This window comes from Triticum aestivum, chromosome 7B (genome assembly GCF_018294505.1).
Source record: "Triticum aestivum cultivar Chinese Spring chromosome 7B, IWGSC CS RefSeq v2.1, whole genome shotgun sequence".
NCBI lineage: Eukaryota > Viridiplantae > Streptophyta > Magnoliopsida > Poales > Poaceae > Triticum > Triticum aestivum.
This window is the reverse complement of record NC_057813.1, coordinates 763,253,007-763,275,555: the sequence shown is the minus strand read 5'-3', so window position 1 is coordinate 763,275,555 and position 22,549 is coordinate 763,253,007. Positions and strand designations below refer to the sequence as shown.

Genomic DNA, 22,549 nt, shown 5'->3' with positions numbered 1-22,549 from the left:
TGAATGTCCTCCTGATCTGAAGGAGGAGGAGGAGGACATCCCGTCCATCTCAAAGGTTGGTGAGGTAATTCGATCGAGTTTAATATTCGTCTTCTCTAATTACACTTAGCGCTAATTAAGTCCCACCTGCTTAAGTTTCACCTTTTGCTTTATTATCACAGCAAGTTATACAATACAATAGCGATGGTAGTTGTTGCTTAAGTTTCACCTTTTCTTTATTATCTCAATAGGGACTTGTTTTGTAACCATTTGAATTGCAAATACAACAAATTGTTACGTTTATTTAATATGCGAAATATATAAGTCTTGAAGTGTCAACCGGCCCAGCGCGCGCCACTGTCATTTGGCGTGCGCATGAGGCAAAAGCATGTCTTGGCATCAAGGAAAAGCTCAGCTGCCCTGTGGCCATAAAAAAAAATATCAATGCCCTCTTCTGTTCAGCTCAGCTGCTTTGCTTTGTCAAATAATCTACTCCTCCATGGAAAAGGAAAAGAAGCTGCTTTGCTTTGCTTTGCTTGCTTCTCTCCGCCTGATGCTTTACCCACCTCCGGCTGCCAACGAGTACCCTGTGGCTGTGGCATTGCTTCCCAAATACCAATCCCTCCATGCTCCAGCTCTTCCCCAGCACTGCCATCGCTCCCGCCGCCACCGCCGTCCGCTTTGCTTTGCTTCTCTCCGCCTGATGCTTTACCCACCTCCGGCTGCCAACGAGTACCCTGTGGCTGTGGCATTGCTTCCCAAATACCAATCCCTCCATGCTCCAGCTCTTCCCCAGCACTGCCATCGCTCCCGCCGTCCGCTGGTATTTGTCGCCGCCGACTGCTGTGCCGCGCAGTGCACCCCATCAATCTCAAAGGTTGGTGACGTAGTTTCTGTGCTTGAGGTAGTTAGTTAGTGTTCAAGTTTTATTTCCTTGTCTCTGTCTGCTGCTTAAAACTCACTTTAATTGCCTCCAATTGTAATCACAGCACAAGGCCAACAAGTTGACCAATGGCGATGGTGTTGGATGCTTTTGCATCCTACATCGGGGACTACCTCAAGCAGGTGGTACAAGATGAGCTCGGAACGATGCTGGGCGTCTCCAGCGAGATCGACAAGTTGGGCGACAAGCTTCTGGACCTTAAGAACTTCCTCGCAGATGCTGATAGGAGGAACATCACCGACGAGACTGTCAAAGTCTGGGTGGGGCAGCTCAAGCGCGCCATGTACGAAGCTGCTGACATCCTCGACCTCTGCCAGCTGAAAGCTATGGAGAAGCGTGGGCCATCCTCTGTAGAAGCAGGGTGTTGCAATCCCTTGCTCTTCTGCTTGCGGAATCCTTTCCATGCTCGTGAGATCGGCACTCGCATCAAGGCGCTCAACCAGAGGCTCGACTCCATCAAGCAGCGGAGTGCTGCTTTTAACTTCATCAATCTTGGGTCCTACGAGGAACATAGCAGCTCTCGTCATGGTAATCCCAGCCGTGAGACGTCAGGGGAGCTCGACAGGTCAGGTGTGGTTGGGGATAAGATCGAAGAAGATACAAGAGCACTGGTGGCCCGGATCACACGCTCTGGAAATGAGGCCAGCAACAACATTATGGTGGTCGCTATCGTAGGTGTTGGTGGGATTGGCAAGACCACCCTCGCTCAAAAGGTCTTCAACGACGAGGCCATCCAAGGTGACTTCAGCAAAAAGATATGGTTGAGCGTCAACCAAAACTTTAGTGAGGTTGAGCTGCTGAGAAGAGCCATCATCGAAGTCAGAGGAGACACTTAGCTAGTTGGAAATGCAAAGGCCACGCTTCAACGAACCCTCAAGGAAGCCTTGATTGGTCACAAGACCTTCTTGATAATGGATGATGTTTGGAACTATAGAGCATGGGAGGATGTGCTCAAAACACCATTAGTCAATGCTGCTGCTCCAGGCAGCCGTGTCCTCGTCACCACTAGAGATGAAGGTGTAGCCCGAGGGGTGTCAGCTATATGGCCGTACCATCATGTCGACACATTAGCACCCGACGATGCTTGGTTATTGCTCAAGACGCAGGTCAGTATGCTATTAAACAACATTACCTTTATCAAGCAAATAATCTATCTACATCTACTTATTAATAGGTGTATAAAGTAGTTCTTTCATAGAAATGTTAGGATGCTTCCAAATTAATCAGGTGTGGTTTCAATCGCTTATATGTGCTACTACTACCTTAAGAGGCTGTCAATAATTTCACAGGGCTAATATTACTTTGCTAGTGCCAACAAAGCATTGTGCTAAACAAGGAAATATATCACTATATAGTTTGGCCAACATTGTTTGATCTAGTAAGTACTATGCATTTTAGGTGATGGGAAGATGGATATATAGCTTCACGTGACTGTAAAATAAGGAAGATAATAAATATTATATGATTTTACTAGATCTGAGTGCAAGTTTCTATCTCAATGACGGGAGTACTGCAAAAATATATTGCTAGTAATACATTCAGTTCTTGAAAAAAAAAGAGGAAAGGAAGAATTGTTTTCTAGGTACGAAGTAAAGTTTTAAAAGCGCTAGGCATTGCATCTGGCCACCGCCTTACTCTTTTATGACCAAAGCACACACTTAAGTGCAATTATGCGCACATTATGTGCTGGTCATTTTGCTACCGCTCAGAGACTGGCATGCCTTTTTCTAATAATGGTATAAAATATGTATTTTATTTGTCGAATTCATATCGCAAATATTTGTATGTAGGAGCAAGATAGGTAAATGCATTTATGACATCTTTTGACATGTACATTCTGTGATATGAATATTTACATTGTCAAACCTAGCTTAATAAATGGACAGATAAATCAATTAGTATTCTTGTCTCTTAGAAGGTAAATTTGAGTGCCTTAAAGGAGCTTGGTTCATGGTTAATTAACTGTAGCTGCCCCTTGTATTGCATGGTTGCAGGTACTCTCAAGTGAGATAAATGAAGACCACATAAATACGCTAAAGGATATTGGACTCAAAATTATTCAAAAATGTGGTTATTTACCACTCGCCATCAAAGTAATGGGAGGACTTTTGCGTGAAAGAGGAGGGCTACGTCGTGACTGGCAGCATGTTTTGGATGATTCAAAATGGTCAAGAACTAAAATGCCTGATGAGCTCAACTATGCAGTATACTTAAGCTATGAATATATGCCTTCTTACCTGAAGCAGTGCTTTCTGTACTACTCTCTTCTTCCTAAAAGTAGAAACTTTACTATGGCTCAAGTTGCTGCAATGTGGATTAGTGAAGGATTTATTCATGGAAATTCTAATGATTTAGAAGAATTGGGAGAAAATTACTATAAGGAGTTGGTATCTAGGAACCTGATAGAACCAGATAAATCGTATGTTAATATATGGGTTTGCAGCATGCATGATGTTGTTCGCTCATTTGCTCATTATATGACTAAAGATGAAGCACTCGTGACTCAAGACGGAGAAAATGATATTCTTGCTTCACAAAAGTTCCTTCGGTTGTCCATAGAAACTAACCGATCACAATCAGGTGAACTTAATTGGAAATCTCTTCAGACACAACAATCAGTGAGAACATTGATCTCAACTATCCACATTAAGATCAACCCTGGTGATTCATTGGCTACCTTTTCTAGTTTGCGAACTCTGCTTATGGAATCTGGAGATATGGCTGTATTGGTTGAATCATTGCATCAACTCAAGCACCTAAGGTATCTAACACTAGTAAATTATGATATATCTGTAATTCCAGGGAACATTGGCAAGATGAAACTATTGCAATTCCTTGACCTTCGTGGATGTACAAGATTGTTGAATCTTCCTGATAGCTTTGTGAAGCTTGGCCAGTTGAGGTTACTTTCACTTCCCAAAGGATGTATGGTACCTAGAGGGTTTAGTGGTCTGACAAATATGAGGAGACTAAGTATGTTTCAAGCCCACATGGATGGTGATTGGTGCAGTTTGGATGAGTTAGGGCCTCTTTCCCAGCTCAGATTTCTTGCATTAGTTCAATTGGAGAATGTATCTGCTGCCTCGTTTGCTGCTAATGCTAGGCTCAGCGAGAAGACGCATCTTATCATGCTATCCCTGGTCGATCTGCACTAGTAAACTGGGAGATGATGGGTTGGTCAAAGAGAAGGAAGGTGTCTCTAAGGAAGAGCAGCAACGAATTGAGAAGGTTCTTGCTAAGCTCTGTCCTCCACATGGTGTAGAATATCTTGCAATCAATGGGTATTTTGGCCGGCAACTCCCGAGCTGGATGATGTCCACATCAATGGTGCCCCTCAACAACTTGATGACTATATTTTTTAGTGATCTGGCTTGTTGCACACAACTTCCCAATGAGTTGTGCCAGCTCCCCAGTCTGCAATTTCTACAGGTCCGTCGTGCTCCATGCATCAAACATGTTGGGGCTGGATTCTTGCAGGTGGCAGCAGGTTCATTTCCGAGGTTAAATAAACTGATCTTCATCGGAATGGTGGAATGGGAGGAGTGGGAGTGGGAGGAGCAAGTACAAGCCATGCCCCGTTTGGAGAAGCTTTGGCTCACTCAGGGGCGGACCCACGTTGATGGTTGTGGGGGCAGCTGCCCCAACTCGATTTTTTCGTTCGCGTATACTTCATCGGGAGTACAGGCCGTCTGCCCCCACTTGATATCATACGTTGCCCCCACTAGGCCTAGCTTCAAGTGTATTTTGAAAGCCCATGTAGTATAGCTAGCAGCCCACAAAAATAAAGAATTGTTGGCTTGCTGCCCCGACGTTTGCATTAGGCCCTGTTTGCCTCATAGCGTGCCGCTTGGAAGGGATTTCCTGACCTAGCAGCTCTAACGGAGCCGCCGCAAACTCTCTCAACCGCACCGCTGGCAATCGCCTGCCTACAACGACGCCACAGCATAGCCCCATCACCAAACCTCAATTCTACAGTCCCCTAATTCTAATTAACTTCAAGGTAAATAGGAATGCAGTACAATCTATGTTTTGTTTTTCAGATTTTTTTAAGGGAGTTTTTCAGATTTTTTTCTGTTCGTCTGCAATTTCTAAGTTAGAAACCTTATTACTGTCAGTATCTCATCAAGTTATGTATATAGTTTATATTTTTCAGAGTTTTTTTGTTCGTCTGCAATTTCTAAGTCAATAACCCTATTACTCTCAATATCTCATGAACTTCTGTATATAGTTTACCTTGGATTATTATAGGCTAGTTCAAACTTCAAACTTTTTTTTGTAACATATAAATTTTAGTATGCAACTTTGAATTTGCTAAATTGAAAAAATTGCCAGTCAGATTGACAGACTCCAATCCAATTCCGATAATCACCCTTCATCTTCATGATTTGTGATAATATGAAAATTCATTTAAGGTTTCAGTTTTGGGCACTTGATTGCAGGGAAGCTAATGGAGTGTTAAAAAAATCAACTACTTCTAAGATACTACAAGGTAATGTAACCAACGATACAAGGTTTACTAGCTTGAAAATTATTGGTGATCAGGCTGAACTAATGGTGACTATAAAGAAGCATACTTCTGATGCATCCTGTAGTCTCTGGACTTATCAAGCTAGCACTAACTCTGCCTGTTGTCACGACAATCCTTGACGTTAAGAGGTGCTTCTCAGCTATCAAGATTGTGAAGGAGTGATGATTTTATGAATGACTTTGTAGAAAAAGATTTGTTGAACAAAATTCCTAATGAAGTGCTAGTTAAACGTTTTCACGCGGTGAAAGACCATGGCAGGAAACGAAAGGTAATGCACTAATGCTCATTTCCTTTATATTGTCCTTCTTTCATGTTTTCGTTCTCCCCCAATTTAATAACGCTTGCTTTCTTGCAGGTTGTGGATTACATTGTTAGAACAATGTGTCAACGTTCTATTTTGCAACTTCGGAACAAGATATTGTCATATTGATTTAATTAATTTTCTCTGAAATGGTTAGTTTTCTTAGACTTTTTAGTGATCTTTTTTCTTTTTAGATACTTGCCAGTAAACTTGGTTACCATGTCGAAAATTAAGTGATTATTATGCCCGTGTTTTAGTTTATGTGGATGCTTTGTCTTGTTGGTTCATAAATATGGACATACATTTTTTGCCCCCTCTCAGTTTTGTTGCTGGGTCCGCCCCTGGGCTCACTAATTGCAAACTGAGGCATGTTCCTCCAGGTCTTGCCTCCAATGCAAGATCTTTGAAAATATTATTTCTAGAACATGTCAAGCAGCTCAGCTACATTGAGAGCTTTCCTTCTGTTGAGCTTATAGTGAATGATTGCCCCGACCTGGAGAGGATCACCAATATCCCCAATCTACAGAAGCTTAACATCCAGAACTGCCCAAAGTTGAAGGTCCTGGAGCGTATCGCTTCACTCGAGAGGCTTCTCCTGGAGGATTACACCATGGAAAAACTCCCAGAATACATGCGAGACATAAAGGCAAGGCATTTGCAGTTATTCTGCAGGCTATGGTTGCTCTCTGCGGTAGCTGCGGGACAATCCGGCACTGAGTGGGACAAGTTCAGCCAAGTGAAGCATGTCAAGGCATATGCACGTGATGGAAAAAACCAAAGAAAATGGTACGTTTTGTACACAAGAGGGGACAACTACAGGTTGGATTCAAATATTAGCAGATCTACCATATTTGAAGGTACAGAAAATCAAACATACGTACAAGCTTTGTCTTAATTTGTTTGGGCACTCTGATTCTGCCCGTTTATAAGGTCATTTGATTTTATCTCCTGCTTTTTGTCCATTTATACTGCATGATTACCGGATATATTCTTCTATGTCTTCTAGTGCACGTGATCATGTAACCATATTGTAATTTTCTTGCCATGCAGGAACCTTATCATCTTGTATGGTGGACCCACAAGGATTTGAGTCTATGTACAAAATGAGAAGAAGCACCTTCAGTTACATTTGCAGCTTGGTGAGGTTGCCATTTTTGGAAGATATGATAGCGAGGGATCACACCTTTGTTAATGGGAGAGTGATGTCTTTACAAGATCGAGTAGCCACTGCTCTGAGAATGTTGAATTCTGGTGAACCACCGGTGGTCGTAGGATCCTCTTTTGGTGTCAACGAGTCCACTGTATCACTGATAACTCAGAGATTTATTGAGGCTATTCAGGAGCGAGCGTTGCGCCATTTGGACTGGCCATACTATTTCCAAACAATGGATAAGATCAAGTGCAGGTTTGACAAGATCCACGGCTTGCCAAATTGTTGCGGTGTTGTACATAGAGCTTACTTGAAATTTGGATCACCAAACCTTGAGCAGGAGGAGAACGCTGACATACTAATGCAAGCTGTCGTTGATCCAGATATGAGGTTCATGAATATTTGGTATGGAGCATCAAGTAGCATGAACCAGTCAAGTCTTTTGCATGACTCTTGGCTCTTCAAGTCTTGCGAGCAAGGTACTTTGTTGGATGGTACTCATGAATATTTGGTATGGAGCATCAAGTAGCATGAACCAGTTCAGATGTTGTTGGTGTGGGCAGGTCAACGGTTTCGCTGTTAACTCAGAGGTTTGTTAAGGCTATGGTAGGACGAGCAAGGCACCACATCAGCTTGCTTGGCTCCGCTCAAGTGGAGAAGATCAAGCGCAAGTTTGACAAGATTTATGGCCTCCCAAACTGCTGCAGTGTTGTACATACAACTCACATCAAATTTGGATCCCAAAACCATGAGAATGAGGAAAATGATGGCGTGCTAATGCAAGCCATGGTAGATCCAGATATGAGGTTCACAGGCATTTCACTGGGATCGCAACGAAACATAATCCAGTCAAGCATGTTGCACAAATCTCGTCTCTTCGAGTACTGTGAGAGGGGTGCTTGGTTGAATGGTAGCAAGCTGAAGGTACCATCAGGCGGAGGATCGGAAGTCAAGGAATACATAATTGGTGATGCAGGATACCCTCTTCGTCCTTGGCTCCTCACTCCTTACCAGTTGGAGAATGGCCTCTCACTCTCAGGTGCCAAAGCTATGTTCAACAGGAGACATTCTGCAGCTACAGCCGTCGCTGCGAGGGCGATAGAAAGGTTAAAGGACACGTGGAAGTGCCTGCAGGGAGAAGGGTGGCATCCAAATAACGAACTTGAGGCATACTGGACAGTCGACACGTGCTGCATATTGCACAACATAGTGATAGACATGGAGGAGGATCAAGAGGAGGAGAATTACAGAAAGCAAGTGCGGCAGTTAGCAGATGAGGATGCCATCAGGGTGAGGGATGCACTGTCCCAACACTTGATCGAATGTGGAGGTATAGTAACACGCACCATTGCTTTAGTTTCCACATCTCTATATGCTGCAAAGTGATTTTTTCTGTATGTATTCTGCTACTTTAACCTGAGTATGACAAATAAAGAGTAATATGTTACCTCTTTCCTTGTAAATTAGAGATTATGTAACCGATGTTTTTTCAATGCAGGAATCTTATCATCTTCTATTGTTGATGCACAAGGGTTTGAATCTGTGTACAAAATGAAAAGAAGTACCTTCAGTTATATCTGCAGCTTGGTGAAGACCCCATTTTTGGAAGATATGATGGCAAGGAATCACACCTTTGTTGACGGGAGAGTGATGTCTTTGCAGGATGGAGTAGCCATCGCTCTGAGAATGCTGAACTCTGGTGATTCACTCGTTACCATAGGATCCTCTATTGGTGTGAATGAGTCAACTGCCTCACTAGTAACTCAGAGTTTCGTTAAGGCTATGTTTGAGCGAGCATTGCCCCATTTGCGTTGGTCATACTCTTCCCAAAAAATGGAGAAGATCAAGCGCAAGTTTAACAAGGTCCATGGCATGCCCAACTGCTGTGGTGTTGTACATACAACTCGCATCAAATTTGGGTCACAAAACAGTGACAATGAGGAGAATGAAGGCATACTCATGCAAGCCGTCCTTGATCCTGATACAAGGTTCAGAGACATTGACATGTGGCCGTCGCAATTGCATTTGTCAATCACGGCAAGTTTGCGCAACTCTGTTATGTTCAAGCACTGCGAGAAGGGTACTCGGCTGAATGGTAGCAAGCTGAAGATATCATCAGGTGGTGGATCGGCAGTAAGGGAATACATAATTGGTAGTGCAGCATACCCTCTTCGTCCTTGGCTTCTCACACCTTACCAGCTGGAGAATGGCCTCTCACTCTCAGGTGCCGAAGTTGAGTTCAATAGGAGACATTCTGCAGCTAGAGCCGTCGCGCTGAGGGCGCTAGCAAGGTTTAAAGACACATGGAAGTGCCTGCAGGGAGAAGGGTGGCGTCCAAACAATCAACTTGAGGCGTACTGGACAGTCGACACGTGCTGCCTGTTGCATAACATAGTGATAGACATGGAGGAGGACGGTGCAGGCATGCCGAGCGATGAGGTGTATAATCGCATCAAGCAAGTGTGGCATGTAGCAGATGAGGAGGAGGGTGTCAGGGCGAGGGATATACTGTCCCAGCACTTGATTGAATCTGGAGGTAAATTAAAACAGCTCTCAGTGTGTTTGTTTGTATGCTGGCTTTGTCTATTTTTTTTATTGTTTTGTAATTCCCTGCTGTTGATTCCATGATTCCATCTTAATTTCATATGTTTGGTTAGCCCACACAATGGCTGCAGAGGAGGAAGAAGAAGCAGTGGTAGTTGCATCTGGCTTAGTAGGCAAAAACAAGGAAGAAGAAGCAGTGGTAGCTACATCCAGTTCAGGAGATAAAAACAAGGAACAGGAAGTGCACCGAGCACAACCAGCGGATCGAGGAAAGGAGAAAGTGCATGGTAGCTAGCTGAGGAGATGAGATCAGACAGCCTTCTCCACTGCATCGATTTGGTACTATTCTTTTTGTTTCCTCTGTTATCAATGGCAGTCCTCTTCCTGGTTTCTCTATTAATTTAGTGTCAGCTAAATTAATTTGAAATCTTGGTAGGAGCAGGTGGAAGAGGACACTAGGCAGCCTTGGAGATCTTCATCCTGCTGCTTGGTTACATCTAACTGTATGCATGGATGCAGTAATGGAGCCAAAAGCCGAATTTTAACATGAATCTGAAGTTGGATCAACTTACTATTCTGCTTTTCTTTTAGTTAGCATGTCTTTGGCAGAGGCAACTGATTTGTATCTTATATTATCGACAACACACTTAATTTCATGCGTCGTGAGAAGAACAGACTATTTGTGACATCCATACATCCTTTTCAGGTTGTGCAACCTGAAGAGTGTTTTGTAAGAGCGGATCAACTTATCTGTCACCTGCACGTACTGTTATCTGTCGTTCTTCTCTAAATTGTGCTTGGCGAACAGCGCAGAGTGATGCATTTTACATAAATTTGGGGTTGCCTTGCCTGGAGCCGGAGGTAAAGTTGGGGCAAGTACTCCTACAGTTTAATCTGTTCATTTTAGCAGTATGTTTTTATAAATTTCCTCATGCTCATTCCATCTTCCTGACCAGGGGACGATTCCCTGCATCTTGCTCTATTCTATTGGGGGTTAGTAGTATTAGCTAGCTATGGTTCAGTTCACACCCATGGAACTGGATTCAGAAGAACGTATGTATGTTTGGTCTGAATGTATGTTCGGTTTACACCCATGGAACTGGTGGCTTCAGAATAAAAAAAAAATTCTAGTCCCTCAGGCCTCATCTATGTTATGCTGACACAGACGACCGCATCGCCCTTGGCCTCGTCCATCTGGCTCTCAAGTAAGCTCGAAGGCATGGACAAGGCATTCCTGGACGTCGATCTTCTATCGAATCCGCATCGAAACACTTGATTCCTTGGTTGAGAAAAATAGCTGGCATGTCATCATGATCTGACAAGAAAGAAGAGAGCAGAGTAGTTTTTCTTGGCAAAATCAGTCAGGGATTCAGTTTAGAGGGAAGAAAAGTGCTGATAAATCTAACGGTTCAGTGGTCCTGCAACCACACCTGTTAATTAATTGAGCGAGCCAGGTGAGATTAGCAAGCTCATGACTAACTCGGCTCTGCTATGTAATCTGATATGTCAAGTCTAAAGAAGGGCAGATAAATAAGGTACCAGCTCGCAACCCCCCAACTGACCTAAGGCACCAGCACGAGTCAAGGTGCAAGTACACTGAAGCTTTGTCAACTCTTGTAGGACTTCTTGTGAGGGAAGTACCAAGGCAAACAGCTAATGCTCCATCTGTACCGACGCATGAAAAAAGTTCAAGCCGACAAAGTCCTGATGGTGGAAACAGTGGCAGGCCAATGTTCCTTCCTTGTACAAATGAGTCGTATCCTCTCCTCGTGGCAACATATCCACGCCTTGATGATATATCTTTTACAAATACTTCATCTCCCTCTTTTTCTAGAGCACTTTCAATGGTTTGAAGATGAGAAATATCAACATCCATCAATAGCATCAAGCGCATCAGAGATGAATGCTCTGACAATAGTTCTTTTTTGATAAAGGGTGGATCTTATTGACTCAAAATGAAGCATCAACAAGATACATAACACATGAGCACACCAGGCCTCTGCATAGTCAGGATGCACACGACCAACACCAACTCACACCTACCGATTCTGCTTTATTTTCTGCTTTTCCGATTCTGCACTACATACCGCGTAAACCCACAGTGGGTTTTTGTTTTGTTTCTCTTTCTCCTGCGGGTTTTCTCATCATTTTGCTTGCTGTTTTTCACGTTTCTTTCCTGTTTTCCTTTTCTAATTTAATTTTTACATATTATGTACATTTTCTCTTTAAATATATTTTATAAGGTTTCACAAACCTCTTTACAAAATTCATGAATATTCATTCAAATCTATTATATAAAAATAAAAATAGTGTTTTTATGGTTTTTGTGCATGTTTTTCATGTTTTCATTTTTCTTTTCTTTCTAGTTTTTATTTATTAATTTTTCATTTTGTTTTTATGGGTTTTTTCTTCTAGATATCGGTTTTCTGTTGTTTTTTGCATTCTATTTTTTTATACTCTAAACATTTTATATAATATGAAAAAGTTTTGAATACCCGTTGAAGATTTATTTGTTATATGGTAAACTTCTTATACATAATGAGATTTTATTAATTAACGGTAAGCTTTTCATATACGATTAACCTTTTTAAAATGTATGGTAAACCTTTCTTAATATACAATTTTCCTAAAATATAGAATAAAATATTTTAAATACATACAATTCATTATTTTAAATCTATTTTCTATTTGTCTAATCGTACTCCATTCATAAATATAAGATGTTCTAACTTTTTCTGAATCGGATCTATATAGACATGTTTTAGTTTGTTTGTTCAGTCATTTCAGTCCGTATGAAGCCCATATTAGAATATTTATGAACGGAGGGAGTAGGTTTTCAATTATTTAGCTATTTAAAAAACCTACAGTTTTGTTTAGGGAATCCCACAGTTGGTTTGGTGGAAAAAAAACCAACATAAAAACTTACTTGACCTTAACGCCCTGCTCATTATCGTCACATGCTGACAGCCCATGCGCACAGGTCTCCATAAATTAATGAGTGCACTTATATGATGGCCAATGCGTTATATGGGGCGTTCAACGATCAGGACACGTTAATGGGTCGTACAAAGACAAATGTGTTTTTACTAATGAAAAAGGTAATAAAGGGGGGAAGGAGCAAAATAAAGAAGTAAGAAAACAAACAATGGAAACGGGGAAAGGGAAAAAAAGAAAAGGAAAATAGGATTAAATGAGTCTCCAGAATTGGTGCGAAAGAAATATAATTCGGCATTACAAGTACTGATGTGCCAGCAAACTCAATGCAAAACTACGCCAAACAACCATGCCACCATCAAAATTATACCAATCCTCAGCTAAATCACCATAATAAGAATTTACACTAATCCTCAGATAGTGGCTATCCCCTTTGAATCTAAAAATTATATAAACCACATGTCCAAGTCAACCAACCCCTCATACATATTGTCTCACAAATTACTCCAATTTTGCAATAGCTCACGAAGAAGCGAGACCATCATAAATATCCACCAATATAAGCTATTAATTGTCTATACTACAATCCGAAATCATCATAAATATTCCCCGAGATCCGATCTGACATGGCCTTGATCTCTTCGTAGCCAGCCAGTTTAAGTGTCTGGTTGTTTGTTGTGATGCCCAGATCTTTACACGATGTGACGAGGTCAGATCCAAGGTGAGGCTTTCGCTAACGTCCTGGATCAGGTTTAATTCCAGAGCTGGGAAAGGCGTAGCAATTTTGTCCTCGAGCAGGTCTGACACCCAGTTTGTAAAGACAAGCTCGCCATGGAATCCACGTCGCATTCCAAGTTTCGGAATCTGATTATCTGTCCTAGGCGAAATTCATGACCTACTACAACAGAAACCAAAAGGAACACTATGAGATGAAGATAACAAAACAAAACTTGTAATAATAACAGTACACATATTTATATACACATCTTGGCAAGGATGGTGGAGTCGTCGAAGGCGATGATCGCAGAAATTGACGATAAAAGTGAAATGACTGGGCAACGACAAGCTTTAAAATTAGTGGAGACGAGGTGCTGTTCGAAATAAATGAAGAGAGAAAACTTTAAAATTAACAAAGTGAACTTTTGAATACATAACATACTGATATTTTTCATATCGTTTTTATGGGTTTTTTCTTCTAGATATGGGTTTTCTATTATTTTTTACATTCTTTATTTTTCATATTTTTCTGCTACATATTTTTTAATATAAGATGAACATTTTTAAATACACATTGAAGATTTATTTGCTATATGGTAGACTTCTTATACATAGTGAGCTTTTATTAATTTATGGCAAGATTTTCATATAAGATTAACCGTTACTAAATGTACGGTGAACATTTCTTAATATACGATTTATTTTTATAAATATAAAAGAAAATATTTTAAAGCCATACAAAACAATTTTTCAATCTATTTTCTACTTTTTAATCTCCCTCCATTCATAAATATAAGATGTTTTCTAACTTTTTCTGAATCGGATCTATATAGACATGTTTTAGTTTGTTTGTTCAGTCATTTCAGTCCGTATGAAACCCATATTAGAATATTTATGAACGGAGGGAGTAGATTTTCAATTATTTAGCTATTTAAAAAATCCTACAGTTTTTTAGGGAATCCCACAGTTGGTTTTGTGGGAAAAAAAACCAACATAAAAACTTACTTGACCTTAACGCCCTGCTCATTATCGTCACATGCTGACAGCCCATGCGCACAGGTCTCCATAAATTAATGAGTGCACTTATATGATGGCCAATGCGTTATATGGGGCGTTCAACGATCAGGGCACGTTAATGGGTCGGATGCCAATTCCATGTAGCGTCCTGTTTTCTTTGCGGAGCTCTCCTATTCTTTTGTTTTAACAAATGTTTCTTTTGTTTACACCGTTTGGCTTAGTTTTAAGTCGTTTTTACATTTCAGACAAAACATGATTTTTTAGGCATAATATTTGAAAAATAATAATAGTTCAGCAAACATTTTTTAAAGTCTACATGAACATTTCTAGAAAATGTGCAAACATTCACACAAAAATGCATGCACGCTTTTGTAACAATATATTCAACGTCTATTTCAAAATATGTTTATCATGTACTAAGAAAATGTCCACCATGTTTAAAAAATGTTCACCATGTTATAATGAAGATTGGTATGCTTACAAATATGTTCAGGATGTACTAAAAAAGTCTGACGCATTTAAAAAAATGTTTAACATGTCTTAGAAAATATTCACCAGGATTAAATAAATGTTTATCGTGTCAAAGAAAATGCTTGGCGTGTATTGTCCATCATCTACTAAAAATGTCCAGCGTGTTTTATAAAGTATTCACCATATATTAAAACATGTTCAGATCTTTTTTCCTTTTAATTAACACGGGAGTTGTTATAAAGTGCTTAATTCATATAGACTAATATATAAGAAAAAGGTGTAGGTGGTGGAAATTCAAAACACGTTTTATATAGGATGCAACTAAACAACTGTGTGGACACACAAAAGGAAAACAATCATTTTGAAAGCTTGAATAAAAATTGTCTACATGAACATCATATGATCTAGTGTCTCCGTCGAAAGCACTACATGAACCCCTCGTGAACGATTTAACAATGAACAAAAAATCCAAGTATTTAGGCGTGAGAATACCATGTACATAATTTAAAAGCCATAAAAAACGTTACCTTTGGTTAGGGTATCTTGCAAATAAACAGCGGTAATAAATTCCTTATAGCTAATCAGGTGAACATAGCAAATTGATTACCTCTGGATTGATTTTCATGTGCTCTAGCCAAAATATAAATCAAATATGTAGGATATCAAATGCTATGTGTGGTTACAGTGGTTGCTCACGTCCGGCTGCCGGAATCCTGTGCTTTTAGTGGACGTTGTACTCCTCGTCTGCGATGGTTCCGGCTATGGGCGACGATGATTCAGCCTTGGTGGTGCCCTCTATCAGCTAGTGGTGGCGGCCCAAGGCGAAGGGTTCCAAGAGGATCGCGAGCAACCCTCCACGTGCAGTTTCGGCATATCGGAGCACAAGGAGTGGGAGGTGGCGGATCCCACCATGGAAGGCCGGTGAGTGGGAGGGGTAGAGGTGGATGTTGGAGGGAGGGAAGGGAAAGCGCTGGGATGTGGGTGCTGCTATGGATCGTGGGAGGGGAGGATGTGTCGGCGATGAGGGAAGCGAAGGGCGGAGCAGCAGGAGGTCGGGCAGGTCGATAAAATCCGGTGCAGCAGTGGCACAACAAACCCTAGCGCGTAAAACAATGACCAATGGGTCTTATATTTCTTTAGGGAGGGAGTACTACATAGCTATTTGCCTTTCACGTAGTCTGGAGCTGTCTCCATTAACTTTCTGGAGAGAAAAATGCAATAGATCCTGCTTTTGGTTTGCCTTAGCAATTTCCTAGTTGTGCTCTAAGACTGAGCATAGCAGTGTATCCAACAAAGATCATTGTATTTTGTCCTTTTGCAGCTATCCAGTCAGTCTTGGAATAAGCAACTAGTTAATTAAAATTTAGTTAGGAAAAGTTTTATTGCACAAGTTAACTAGACATTGGTAAAGATTGTGTTAAAATTAAGATGTGATGTTTTTGCCCCGGCCATGACACCAGAAACCTCTGACTGACATGTTTAATCTTTTGCACCGATGCAAACCAACCTGTGGTTCTGTGGTTGGATGGTTAGAGGGACAGTGGTATCCCTAATCCATCAGGGTTCATGTCCTGGTGCTCGCATTATTCATGGATTTATTTCAGGATTTCTGGCAAGACTTTGTAAATCTCAAGATGATATGCTGGCTCAGTCTCTCGGAGGTGCTCATAGGAGTAGGATGTGCATGTGTGCACTCATAGGTGAGTGTATGTGCATATGTATGAGCGCTTGCGTCTATACTGTGTTTAAAAAATAACCTTTTGCACCGGTGGTTGCTTTTGTTTAGAGAGAAACACCGGCGGATTTCTTTGCATATGCTGCTGCAGGGGGCTAATTTTCGTGTTTTGACCTTTTAAAGAAAAGTTTAGACGGATCTAACCTCGGTACGAATGAATTTCGAGATTTGATCCTTATTCCCATTGCCAGGGTCCTTGGCAGTAGGCTATAATAGGCTACCGCCAGAGGCCTTGGCGGTAGCTCACTCGTGCACGTCGGCCCGAGTAAATGGCAACCGTCTCCTGCCGTCCACCCTACCGCCAGAGTCCTCGACGGTAGCCTATGCAACCCTACCGCCAAGGACAATGGCGGTAGGAGCCGAACAATTATAAATCCGCGGGGGCCGTGGCGCACGGCCCACCCACGAACCCCAGCCCGCATCTTCTCCCCTGCGCCCGCGCCGCGCCGCCCAGCGCAGAGAGCAACTCCTCTCTCCCCCTCCACTCCCACCCCTCCCTTCGATTTTCTTCGTTTCTCCACCGTTCTTGCGGCTCGAAATGGCTCCGAAACGAGAAAAGTGCGGCCGATAGCAGAAGAGCACACCGTCAGTATTTGCCTGGTTAGTCGATTTAATGGCCACATAGGAGGAACAAGAACCAGTAGTAGTTGCACCCGGTTTAGGAGATGGAAACAAGGAATGAGAAGCTCACCAACGACAGACAACCAATCGAGGGAGCTGAGGTGATGATGCAGCCTTCTGCTGCTTCTCCTCCTCAGGCCAAGAGCATTGTATTCTCAGAATTCTGCTGCTTGTTTCCCTTCTTCTGACTGGAGCTTCCCGGGGATCAGTTGAGCGCCCAGTGCAGCAACCCCGGGATCAGCTGAGGCACGTACGGGTAGTGTTGTGAACAAGCTTTTACGCGGTGGAGAAACCGACTAATAATGTTGCTACATGCTTATATCCTTTGTTGCTGTATTAAAACTGCAGATTATTAGTATCCTTGGTATGTTGCTGTAAATTGTAAACTGAAGGTTCAACAAAATATATAATAGCAGCGAGTCATGTTTGCTTATGGTAGGTGTTTTGGAACTATTGGATAGTAGCAGCTGTCAGCGCTTAGCGCACTATGGATAAGTCATCGTAATGCGCCCGCTGTCACTAGCTGGTTCTAGAAGAAAACATGTGACAGTACATTTAGAGTGGTTGTGAAAGTTCGAATGATTAAGGCGTGCATAACAGAGTGATTGACAGTACATCTAGAGTTTTGTGTAGCAGGATATGTTTATTTTTTGACTCTGAATATGTAATAGAAGCACTCAACATGCTTCATATATTAGCCGGAACATTTATGGTCTCTGTTGTTATGTCTTCCCATGTATTTTTAATGTGTCTACATGCATGGTTATGTTTTGTGGGTCTAGTGCTTCACTGGTGTAGATTCAAATCACTTGATAAGTCCATTACGAGGTCAAGTTTGTTCTGCTTCCTGATAAGTAATTTTTCTTTTTGTAGGCCGAGCTTTTTCCTGAAGTTGCTTGCCTTTATGGCATTGTATCTATCGCTTGCCTTTATTTTCGCTGCCATGTACTCCCATTCGGCGTATGTGATTGAGAAAACGATTAATAATGTAGCTTCATCGAGTCGGAGTGTTTGTGATTTGTATTATTTCAGTTGTTTTTCTGTAACCTGAAGCTTTCATGGGTTGAGTAAACAATACCATAGCTGTATGATGACTATCCTTGAGTTGGCTGCTGTACAAGTTGTATGGTTCTTTTTCAACAAGTTGTATGGTTTTGACAGGTGTCGTGTTTGGGCAGCATTCAATTCAATTGTCAAGTGCGTTTCAGGATATGTCATGGCAATGTTAAGGCTCAAGAAGAGAAATAGCAGATGAGAAGCGCGTCAGGGCTTGTTGGCCTGCAGTTTGTTCAAACCTGGAGCGGGAGGTAAATTGGCTCAAGCCTGCAGCCCGATTGTCCGAGCCAGATTAAAGTTCATACTTTGTTCTCATAGAACAACATATATCTCTCTGAAGCATCTAACTAAAACATACATTGAAACTAACATACAACTATGTAAAACATTTAAATGCAACAACAAATGTGATCATAATCGCAACTAAGGTAACAATTGATCCAACAACATAATGATATCAAGCCTTTTTTTCAATGGCATATTTTCCAATCTTTCTAATCTTCAAGCGCATTGCATCCATCTGGATCTTGTGATCATCGACGACATCGGCAACATTCAACTCCCATTCCATCTTCTCCTCCTCAATTCTTTTCAATTTTTCTAATCTTCAGTTTTTCTATATATACACGATGCCGCAAAAGGCCCCGGCGCAAACATCGTCTCCACCTCGGGGCCACCTCGACGCATCTTATCACGCTAACCTTGGTCTGCACCAGTAAACTAGGAGATGACGGGTTGGTCAAAGAGAAGGAAGATGTCTCTGAGGAGGAGCAGCAACGAATTGAGAAGGTTCTCGATAAGCTTTGCCCTCCACGTGGTGTAGAATTTCTTCAAATCATGGGATATTTTGGCCGGCAACTCCCGAGCTGGATGATTTCCACATCAATGGCGTCCCTCAACAACCTGAAGACTTTATTGTTTGATGACCTGGCTTGTTGCAGACAACTTCCCAATGGGTTGTGCCAGCTCCCAAATCTGCAGCTCCTACAGGTCTTTCGTGCTCCATGCATCAAACATGTCGGGACTGGATTCGTGCAGTCAACAACAGCTTAATTTCCAAGGTTAAAAGTATTGAAGTTGTTCAAGATGCTGGTATGGGAGGAGTGGGAGTGGGAGGAGCAAGTACAAGCCATGCGCCGTTTGGAGAACCTTGCGCTCTGTGATTGCAAACTGAGGCATTTTCCTCTAGGCCTTGCCTCAAATGCAAGCTCTTTGAAAATATTAGGTCTACATTATGTCAAGCAGCTCAGCTACATTGAGAGCTTTCCTTCCGTTGTTGAGCTTTTACTGAATGGATGCCCCGATCTGGAGAGGATCACCAATCTCCCCAATCTGCAGAAGCTTGCCATCGCCAAGTGCCCAAAGTTGAAGGTGTTGGAGCGTATCGCTTCTCTCGAGAATCTGGGCTTGGAGGATTACACCATGGAAGAACTCCCAGAATATATGCGAAACATAAAGCTACGAAATTTGCAGTTATTCTCCCAGAATATATTCGCACTTTTGTAGAAAACCCCCTGCATTTTTCATGAATTAACCCACAGTACACACTTAAGTCATAACCGAACCGTTATTTTACATTTTACGGAAACCCCCCTGACGTATTAGATAATTCACCCGCCGATCATATACAAGTCAAACAAATGTTTTTCTAAATTATCCATATCTTTTAAACCGTAACTCCGATTTTAACATGTTATATGTGAAAATTGATTATAAAAATGTGTAGAATCTGAATATGATATTATTTTGTTTGTTAAATATTTTTAAATATTATTTTGGAAGATATTTAAGTCAAACAAATATTTTTCTTAATTATCCATATCTATTAAATCGTAACTCCGATTTTAACATGTTATATATGAAATTTGAATAGAAAAATATGTAGAATATGAATATGATGTTATTTTTACCTATTAAATATTTTAAAATATTATTTTAAAAGCAAATTTGTAACCTATAGGGCACGTCCGTTTTTTCTTTCATACCACGACGATCTAGATTGCAAATAAACAACCACTAAAATCATAAAGAGACGAAAGAAAACATCGATAACCACACATGAGCACCTCTGAAAAAACTGGCAGGGGAACAACAACATTCAAACACACTTTGGTTTGTGTGAACACTGAGGCCACTGAGGGTGAGAAGGAGGATAAGCGGCAACATAAAAATGATGCCTAGCTAAAATAAAGGGCATGAACATATTATGGTTATTGGGTTAAGAATGTGTGTTATTTTTTTCTCCCGTTGCAACGCACGGGCTCTTTTGCTAGTGTAAACTTAATTATCCTTTTCAATTCTGAAAGGGTGGTCGTCGCACCCTTTGGCCCAGATAAGGCTGCCCTGCATGTTCTGTTAGGTTGCCTTCTGTATGCCAGTTAGTCTAGCTGTACGTTTATTCTTTTTTTTCGTTTGTTTGTATTTCTTAAAAGCTAATGCCATTGCATAGTTTTTTTTAACATTTTCTTTTTTCTCGGAGAAAGAAGATGCTCTTTCTTAGGAAATTACTTATTAGATGGAACGGTAGTCGCCTTACAAAGTTTTTCCACCAAATGTTTTTGTGTGTGCAACTATGATCGGTTTCTATCCATTTATTGTACAGTTTTATTCTGCAGAAACCGCATGGAGGACAAGAAAAGCAAAAATGTTAATTTTGGGAATGGCGAAAGACTACACATCTTAGTTACTAGAAGTTTGGTGATCAAAGCAACCTACATGATGCATCTCTGCGTATGTAGCTTTGTGTAACAGAAGCTGGGTGATCAAAGCAATTTACATGATGCATCTCCGCCTAAATAGCTTTGCTTAGCATAAACCGATCTCACTATTTTCTTTAGCCTATGAACCTAACATCAATGTAATATATAGTTCTACATATGATCTATTTTCTTCTATTTAAAGAATACCTGTCTCTAAACATTCCAATTTCCATGGTTGAAAGCTTGGCTTGCTCTCGGCCTTTGCGCCATGGGCGCAACGGGTCATCTAGTGGTGGTATAAAGGACAAAAGGTGTCCAAGTGGTTGACGAAGGAGACAAACAAATACAATATTCAACAATCAGGATGTAGCTAGGCTAAAGATTATTCAGTTTCCATGAGGTAGTGGCTGAATTGTCCAAATAACGCATAGGTGGAGGTATTGTGATAGGAACTAATTTTTGGGCAATTCAGTCACCCTAATTGCTTTGTGAGTGATTTGAAACAATATGATTCAAACTGACATGGATTGAACAAACTCCGGGATTCAGGGAATGAGTTGAAAAAGAAAACAATTACTTAACATCATGAAATACAGAGCAGGATGCAGGGAATATATATAGAACCCATTGCTAACTGAACAGATCTACCTGGCCTGAACAAATTAGAACATAGAAGCACGTCGTCCAGTTTACCTTCAGGTTCGGAAAACCTAGTGTTGGGACAGTATGTAGTCAATCAGTCTGATTTGCAGAAGGCAGTACTCCGATACGTAGTCACAACAGACAAAAGGTGCACGGAATCAACACGAGGAAATCATCCCTGAACAGAGCAACCTAACTTGAACAAATTAAACTGTATATAGGAGCACTTGCCCCAATTTACCTCCAGCTAGCGGTCCAGGCAACCTGCAGCAGATCACAAAGTGCTTAGGACACTACTCAAAATGCAAAACGCATCACAGGATATCCATTATCTGAACTAATGTCACAGACACACACACACTCTGTTCCTCTAAATGTGAGATGGCACATCCCGAATATTAACAGATTCTCAACTCTACATTTCCTTCCTTCATAGTGAATGCCAAATCTGTTAGCTGATCATCTCCCAGTTCTGCTGTGCTCTTCTCCAAGCAGAGTAGAGTATGGACAGCCAACACATGAATTACCATGACAAATCCTAACACCTGCACACATTAAGATCAAAATTGGATGAGATACTGTATATGATTATGGATGCATGCATACAGTTGAGTTGGGCCAAAGCCTTGTATCTAGCTTTTCGACTATTATCAACCATCTATTAGTGGTGTAGAACAGGTAACTTAAGTTGTCCAAATCACGCATGCCATCGGATGGATGAACAACCAAAGCAATAATTACATCACAGCCAATCAGTCAATAGGAAATACTGACACATTGTTAAATAGGTTTATCGACCAGCTTACTTTATTTCCAAGTAAACTGACACATTCACCAAGGGATTAAGTTAATGGTTTCTGAATAGTATCATTAAAAGTACAAATGAGTTATCCATTTCACATTTAATTTTACTATGTTACTCATTTGATATTTGATTCGGTATCTCCCAGGATGGACATAACTACATTGAGTGATAACACACAGAGAAAGAGAGGCTATGATCTTTTCAATCTAGCAAACCAACAATGAAGTGGTGATGACATTCCTCCAACAAAGAAAGTGGTGATGACTTACGCATGTCTATTTATACCTATATAAAATGAGGATATATACTTCATGCGTTTCTAAATATAAGTCTTTTTAGAGATTCCAGTATAGACTACATACAGACGCATATAGACATATTTAGAGTGTAGATTCGCTCATCTTGCT

The 22,549-nt window shown here is 41.1% G+C and overlaps 1 pseudogene; it reads left to right on the top strand.

Moving 5' to 3' along the window:
- The first annotated feature begins 666 nt into the window (after positions 1-666).
- On the top strand, positions 667-10,388 carry LOC123162263 (disease resistance protein RGA2-like; annotated as a pseudogene).
- Positions 10,389-22,549: the final 12,161 nt, after the last annotated feature.